This window comes from Suricata suricatta, chromosome 1 (assembly GCF_006229205.1).
Source record: "Suricata suricatta isolate VVHF042 chromosome 1, meerkat_22Aug2017_6uvM2_HiC, whole genome shotgun sequence".
Lineage (NCBI taxonomy): Eukaryota > Metazoa > Chordata > Mammalia > Carnivora > Herpestidae > Suricata > Suricata suricatta.
The window spans coordinates 71,574,865-71,583,602 of NC_043700.1; the positions used below are offsets into that span (position 1 = coordinate 71,574,865).

An 8,738-nucleotide genomic window follows, 5' to 3' on the forward strand; every position below is an offset into this window, starting at 1 on the left:
AAAAAAAAAAAACCAAAATCCATCTTTACTCTGCCACTCATTTTAGAATTAAGGACAACTGCAGACCAAAAGTTAGGGAATGGAGAACCATCTATCATGCTGCTAATGGACATGAAAATAAAACTGGAGTAGCCGTACTTCTATCAAACAGACTAGATTTTAAAACACAGACTAAGGGCACCTGGGTGGCTCAGTCAGCTGAGCGCCTGACTTCAGCTCAGGTAGTGATCTCGCAGTGTGTGAGTCTGAGCCCCGCACCAGGCTCTGTCCTGATATCTCAGAGCCTGGAGCCTACTTCGGGTTCTGGGTCTCCCTCTCTCCCCCTCTCCTGTTTGTGCTCTGTCTCTCTCAAAAATAAAAAACAAAGACTGTAATAAGACAAAGAAGGGCATTATATCACAATTAAGGGGGTCTATCTATCAAGAAGAACTAACAATCATAAATATTCATGTTCCCTACATGAAACACCCAAGTATATAAATTAACCACAAACATTAAGAGACTCATACATAATAACACCATTACAGTAGATTTTAATATCCCACTTACAGCAATGGACAGATCATCTCAGCAGAAAATCAACAAGTAAACAATGGCTTTGAATGACACACTGGATAAGATGGACTTGACAGTTATATTCAGAATATTTTTTCCTAAAGCAGTAAAATGTACATTCTTCTCCAGTGCATATGGAACATTCTCTGGAATAGATCATATACTGGGTCACAAATCAGCTCATAACAGGCACAAAATGATTGTGATCATACCATGAATATTTTCAGATAACAATGCTATGAACCTTGAAATCAACTGCAAGAAAAAATTTGGAAAGCCCTCAAATACCTGGAGGTTAAATAACATCCTACTGAAGAATGAATGGAGGTTAAACAACATCCTACTGAAGAATGAAAGCCGAAGATGATAATGAAAACATGACAGTTCAAAACCATCGGGATACAGCCAAGGCAGTCCAAGAGGAAAGTACATTGCAATTCAGGCCTGTTTCAAGAAGCAAGAAAGGTCCTGGGGCACCTTTGTGGTTCAGTCGTTAAGCATCTGACTCTTGATTTTGGCTCAGGGCTTAACCTCATGGTTTGTGAGTTCAAGCCCCACATCGGGCTCCATGCGGACAGAATGGAGCCTGCTTGGGTCTTTCTTCCCCTCTCTCTCTCTGTCTCTCCCCTGTTCACTATGTCTCTCAAAAATAAACTTAAAAAATTTTTATATAAAAAAAGCAGGAAAGTTCCCAAATACACAACCTAACCTTACATGTAAAGGAGCTAGAAAAGGAAGAGCAGAGAAAACCTAAAGCCGGAAGAAGGGAAATAATAAGAGCAAGCGCCTGGGTGGCTCAGTCAGTTAAACATCTGACTTTGGCTGAGGTCAGAGTTCAAGCCCCACATCGGGCTCTGTGCTGACAGCTCAGAGCCTGGAACCTGTTTCAGATTCTGTGTCTCCCTCTCTCTCTGACCCTCCCCTGCTCGCCCTATCTCTCTCTCTCTCTCTCTCTCAAAAATAAATAAAAAACATTTAAAAAATTAAAAAAAGAAAAAAGATAGTCTCTTCAATGGTGCTGGGAAAACTGGATGGCAACATGCAGAAGAATAACCCTGGACCACTTTCTTACACCATACACAAAAATAAATTCAAAATGGATGAAAGACCTAAATGTGAGACAATCCAAATCCTCGAAGAGAACACAGGCAACAACCTCTTTGACCCTGGCCAGAACAACAACTTACTAGACATGTCACCAAAGGCAAGGAAAACAAAAGCAAACATGAACTATTGGGACTTCATCAATAAAAAAAGTTTCTGCACAATGAAGGAAACAATCAACAAAACTAAAAGGCAGCCTACAGAATGGGAGGATATTTGCAAACGACCTATCAGATAAAGCATTAGTATCCAAAACCTATAAAGAACCTAGCAAACTCAACATCCAAAAATACAAATAACCCAGTTAAAAAATGGGCAGAAGATACAAATAGATACTTTCCCAAAGACAACATACAGGCAACTAACAAACACATGAAAAGATGCTCTACATCAGTCATCATCAGGGAACTACAATTCAAAAATCACCTTACATCTGTCAGACTAAATAATATTAACACAAGAAACAACAGATTGTTGGCAAGGATGCAGAGAAAGGGGACCCCTCTTGCACTATTGGTAGGAATGCAAATTAGTGCAGCCTATAAAATAGTATGGCAATTCCTCAGAAAACTAATAATAGAATTACCCTATGATCCAGCAATTGCACTACTAGGTATTTACCCAAAAGATAAAAAAATACTGATTTGAAGGGGTACATGCACCCCAATGTTTATAGCAGCATTATCAACAATATCCAAATGATGGAAAGAGCCCAAATGTCCATAAACTGATGAACAGATAAAGAAGATGTGGTATGTGGAGATATATATCCAATGGAATATTACTCAGCAATCAAAAAGAATGAAATCTTGCCATTTGCCATCATGTGGATGAAGCTAGAATGCATCCTACTAAGTGATATAAGTCAATCAGAGAAAGAAATATGTCACATGATTTCACTCGTGAAATTTAAGAAACAAAACAGATGAGCATGTGGGAAGTGGGAGAGAAGCGGGGGACAACTACAAGAAACTCTTAAAAATAGAGAACAAAGGGTTGATGGAAGGGGGGGAATGGGCTAGATAGGTGATGGGTACTAAGAAGGCCACTTACGATGAGCATTGGGTGCTGTATGTAAGCGATGAATTATTGAACTCTACACCTGAAACCAATATTGCACTGTATGTTCACAAAAATTTAAATTAAAAAAAGAAAAAGAAATTCTCCCTCCTCTCTGTCTCTCCCTCACAAAAAGTTGCTTATCATGTAAACAATTTAAGTTGGACAATTTAAAACAGCCATATCAGAATCCACATCTATATCTATAGTCCTATAAATGCAAGTTTATTTGTGAGGTCCCTGAAAGTAAAATCTTGTCACTACCAACATCTGCCCCACCCAAATGGAAAAACTAGATAAATCCTGGTGGGTTTTAATTAGGTAAGCAAAACTTAGTTAAATTGACATTTAAAGCTTCCTTTTAGTGAACCACTCCTTTTTAAGAAGATGAAATCTGTGTGCTGTATTGACTAAAGTGTCATTATTCATAGAATGTGTAAGACTTCATTCATGGAAACATAATCATAATCAATGATTAGAAAAGTTGACTATTTAGCACCTGCTGGAAAAGATGGGTGGACAAACTTCTGTAATTTAAATTTTTTTTTATTTTTTTAAATGTTTTATTTATTTTTTGTACAGAGAAAGACAGAGCATGAGAGGGGGAGGGGCAGGGAGAGAAGGAGACACATAACAGGAGGCAGGCTCCAGGCTCTGAGCTAGCTGTCAGCACAGAGCCTGATGTGGGGCTCGAACCCACGAATGTGAGATCTGACCTGAGCCAAAGCCGGAGGCTTAACCTACTGAGTCACCCAGGTGCCCCTGTAATTTAAATTCTTAAACTGCATGTTTCTTCTTTAGCCCAACTCATTTCTTACATGCATGCTCAATCATCTCCGTATTTGAGTCACTGGTTCAGCAGAAACCAGGAAAAATAATAATTTTGTGGTCAGAATGTTATTGAACTCTATGTTGTTTACTTTATTGTAAATAGAGGTAAACAGTGGTCAATAAATAGTTTTATATTCCTTAAAAATATATAAATAAAAGTGAAAGGGGCCGAATTTGTTAAGTTCTTATACCCTCTTGGACTTAAAGCCTGAAATTTTTAAAATCCATTGGTTTGATCATGGGAGAGCCTGGAGGGCATTAGGAGGCCAAGTTCCCATCCTTAAACACAGCCCAAAAGCTCCTGCAGATGCAGCACAGAACCAGCAGTTTGAGAACTGCCTGAACTAACAGGAGGAAGAGTGATTTACTCATTTCAGGACATGGCCTAGAGAGGCAGGGATCACAGGGAGACCCCCACCAGGAACAAAGGAGCTGGCACATGCCATTTTCCTATCCCACCCCACAGCATAAACATAGGGCCACTTACAGAGACCAGCACAGCACCAACACTTTCTACCTAACTTGCTTATACCAAGCCACCACACACACACACACACACACACACACACACACACACACACACACACACACTTTGGTAGAACGCCTTCCCAGTTACACCTTCAGGGCACTACAGACCTTCTCCCCAAGTAGACAGGCACAAACCCCACCAATAGCTCATCTCCCAACACAGGTGTTTTAAGGGACCTCAGTTCCAATATTTTGGTGGTCGTTTCAATCTCTTTTGGAATCAGACTAGCACACACCTTGTTAAAAACTGCCCAACCCCTACTAGAGACCAAATGCTGCCCACAACAAGAAAAAGAAGACTCTGCAGACAATTAGACTGAAGAAAAAAGAGGCCAGGACTCAACAGAACGCACATAACACACATAGAAGACACTTCCTGAAGGGCCATGCCCTGGGGAACAGAAGACCCGGGACTTCAGGGCATTTATAGGACCTCTTCTTAAGGCCATTACTGTCAACAACAAGAGACATATCTGACTTTCCTAACACAGAGAAATAGACACAAAGAATTAGACAAAATGAAGAGACAGAGAAATATGTCCCGACTGAAAGAATAGGACCAAACCACAGGAAGAGACTTAAGAGAAATGGATGTAAGTAATATGCCAGATAGAGAATTTAAAGTATTAATTATAAAGATACTCATTGGACTTGTGAAAAGAGTAGAGAACAGTGAGACTCTTAACAACCAGAGAGGAAGAGCAATAAATAAAACAAAAATTCAATCAATAGAATAAATACCAGGCTATGGGGCGCCTGGGTAACTCAGTCTGTTAAGTGTTCAAGTCTTGCTTTGGAGTCAAGTCATAAGTTCCTGGTTCATGGGATCAAGCCCCACATTGGGATCTGTGCTCACAGTGAGGAGCCTACTTGAGACCCTCTCTCTCCATCTTTCTCTGCCCCTTTCCTACTTGTGCTCTCCCTCTCTCTAAATAAATAAAACAAACTTTAAAAAAAAGAATAAATATCAGGTTAGATGAAGCAAAGGAAAGAATTAATGACCTAGAAGAGTAATCATAAGTAACTCAGCTGACCAAATGAGAGGAAAACAAATTACATAAATTGAAAATAGTCGTAAGGAACTCAGTGACTCCATCAAGTGCAATAATATTCATATTATAGGAATCTGAGGAGGAGGAGGAGAGAGGAAAGGAAAGGCAGAAAATATATCTGAAGAAATAATAGCTGAGAACTTCCCTAATCTGGGGAAGGAAACAGATATCCCAATCCAGGAGGCACAGAGACACCCTCCCCTACACCCAAAAATCAACCCAAGAAATTCCACACCTATACACATAGTAATTAAAATGGCAAAGAGTAGTGATAAAGAAAAAAGATTTTAAAGCAACAAGAAAAAAGGAGACAGTTAAACACAAGGGAAACCTCATACAGCCATCAGCAGTTTTTCTGCAGAAACTTTGCAGACCAGAAGGGAGTGGCATGATATATTCAAAATGCTAAAAGGAAAAAATCTGCAGCCAAGAATATTCTATCCAGCAAAGCTATCATTCAGAAAAGAAGGTGAGATAAAGAGTTTCTCGGACAAACAAAAACTAAAGGAGTTCATGACAACAAAACCAGCCCTCCAAGACATTAAAAGGGACTCTGAGTGGAAAGGAAATACCATAAGTGAGAGTATGAAAAGTAAAAAACACAAAACCATCTTAAATAAGTCTTTCTGTAAAAAATCAGTCAAGGGATTCATAAAATAAAGACATGTAAAACATGGTATCATATATCTAAAATGGGGAGAGGGGGAGCCTGAGGAAGAAAGGAGTGAAGAATGGATTCAAATTTAAGCAAATGTGAACTTAACAGACTGCTATATGCACAAGATGTTATATACAAACCTAATTGTAACAAATAAAAAACCAGTAATGCATGTAAAGAATAAGAAGAAAGGAATCCAAGTACATTACTCAAGAAGGCCAACAAAGGGGAGGAGCCAAGATGGCGGAGAGGAAGGGAGCTCTGTAAATTTCATCTACCCCATCTATCGAAGTGAGAAGGACATTACTCTCATCTGCAAGAGTGGAAGGAGAAAATACGGAATCCAGAAAGAAGACAACCTCAGAGATACCTGAGTGAGTGCGAACTGGGGAGATTGGGAAATGGGCCAGCCTAAGATGGGCAGGGGAGGTGGGAGCCCCAGCCCAACGTGGAGCAAGCATGTGGAGCCCGAGAGACAAAGGGAAGAGACAGAGAGACTGAACACGCTCATAGTACTGTCTCTGGGGGAAGAGGTAAAGAACGCTTAACAGCGCTTGGAGAGAGAAACTCACTTCATAGATAATTGCTGAGTGGCCCGAATCCCAAACCCAGGTGGCGCAAGGGAAAGAACAGCTTCCAGCCCTGTGCCATCTCCGCAGGGAGTCAGAGGCCCCAGCAGCAGTGGCGCCAGGGGCGCTCATTTCGACTTGGGTTTTGGGAATGAGAGCACGCACCTCATTTCCATGGCGCATCTCGCCCCCAGCATTGGCTGCGCGAATCCGGAATCCCAGGTGCCATCAGGGAAAAAATAGCCCCCACACCTACGTGATCCCAACAGGGAGTTGGCAGTCATGGAGGCCTGGGCCCGCGCTCAGGCTGCAGGAGCTTCCAGCTCATTTCCGGCAGCACACAGCGCCTCGGCCAACAGCTGCGCTAAGCCAAGAGAACCTCATTCCTCCTCCAACGCAATTGCGATCCTGGCTGGGGGTTGGGAATCCGCAGTTGTGTCTGTGACCCCACGCATTTCACCTCCTGTTGCCCATCTCCCTCAGGTGGCACACCTCGCCTCAGGCAGGGGCAGCCGAAATCCCTGCCTGAGCCAAGACAAACTGACTCTTCCCCCTAAGACGCCAGCCATGAAAGCAAGTACATCTCATCTGTGGTAGCATAAAAGTGCATGGACTGGAACTTTGAACCCAGGCAGGCCTGGAAAATACAATTCTGCTCAACTGCCGGCACAAGGAGATTGGACTCAATAGAGTGGCCTACAGTGCCTAGTTCCAGTAGAGCTTGGCGTGCTGCCTATCTAATCTCTGCAGACACCAAGGCAGAGCCTCTGAGAACAGCCTCCTAGACCTACCACACCAAACCATGCCTATCTACGAAGGGGAGCTGCTGCTTTTTTTTTTAAATAATTTTTTCTTTCCTTTTTCTTCATTTTTTTCTTCTTTTCTTCTTTTTTTGTGCTTATTTTTTATTATTACCTTTTTTTACTTAAATTTTTAAAAATTTTTACTCCTTATTTTCCTTTCTGCTTTCTCCCTTTTTTTACCTTCTTGCAATCCAGATATATTTTCCTGTATCTCATCCTTACCTCTCCCCTCAACTGGTCATACACTTTTAGACTGTCTACTGTCCTTTGTCATCTCTGACCAGCTTTATTTTTTTCTTTTTTTCTTCTTCTCTTCCTTTCATCTCCTTGCTCTCCATTTTCTTTCTTTTCTTTCCCCCTTTTAATGTGTTTGTTTCTTTGATTTGTCTGTGCATTTGTGTGCTTCTATTCCCTCTGTGCTTCTCTGTCTGTTTTCCTTCCTAGGGCTACACCAAGAAACAAGCCAAAGTGTGCATGACAGCGAGTCCCAAATATTGCTGAGTAGGGAAATAAAATATTAAAAGCCACAACAAGTGAAACTGAGAGACACCATTAAAAGAATATTTCCTGAAACGACAGGCCCTGGACAGTCAATAAGCCTCCTTTAACAGAGAAATATTAACAAGTGCACAGTGCACAAAGAGCTTTCGAAAGGTGAAAAGAGACATAAAACTAGCAAAATGACAAAACGAAGGAACTCTTCCCTGAAGAACCTCCAGGAGGAAGTCACAGCCACAGAACTGCTCAAGGCAGATCTAGACAAGATACCGGATCAAGAATTCTAAAAACTTGTCATAAAATTAATCGCTGGGGTTGAGAAAAGCATCAAAGAATCAACTGAGACAATGACTAGGCACTTTGAAAATAGGTGTGATGAGTTAAAAAAGGCTATAGATGAGGTGAATAACAAACTGTAGGCAGCCACCTCAAGGATTTATGAGACATAGAGAAGAATAGTGAATTGGAAGATATAGTTATAGCAAAAAGGAAGCTGAAAAAAAGAGAGAAATTAATCGAGGAGCAGGAAAGGAGAATTTGAGACCTGAGTGATACAATCAAACGGAACAGCATCCGTATCATAGGAATTCCTGAAGAGGAAGACAGAGAGAAAGGTTCTGAAGGGATACTAGACCAAATTATAACTGAGAATTCCCCAAATCTGGGAAAAGAAATAGACATTCAAATTCAAGAGGCACAAAGAACCCCCTTAAGAAGTAACTTGAATCGGCCTTTGGCATAACATATCATAGTGAAACTGGCAAAATATAAAGATAAAGAGAATTCTGAAAGCAGCTAGGGAGAAAAGGGCCTTCACATACAAAGGGAAACTTATCAGAGTGGTTACAGACCTATCTAATGAAACTTGGCAGGCCAGGAAGAAATGGCAGGAAATCTTCAATGTGATGAGCAGAAAAAATTTACAGCCAAGAATCCTCTACCCAGCAAGCCTGTCTTTCAAAATAGAAGGAGAGATAAAGGTTTTCCCAAATAAACAAAAATTGAGAGAATTCATGACCACCAAACCAGCCCTACAGGAAATCCTAAGAGGGACTCTATGAGGGAAAGATCGCAAAGAATG

At 41.0% G+C, this 8,738-nt stretch overlaps 1 protein-coding gene and 1 pseudogene across 1 annotated transcript in view; one reads left to right on the forward strand and one right to left on the reverse strand.

Moving 5' to 3' along the window:
• LOC115301123 overlaps nt 1-6,801 on the forward strand; it is a 63,300-nt pseudogene extending 56,499 nt beyond the window's left edge.
• Nucleotides 1-8,738, reverse strand: part of FAM160A1 (family with sequence similarity 160 member A1) — a 265,800-nt gene that overhangs the window by 252,571 nt on the left and 4,491 nt on the right. The gene's annotated exons all lie outside the window — the stretch shown is intronic.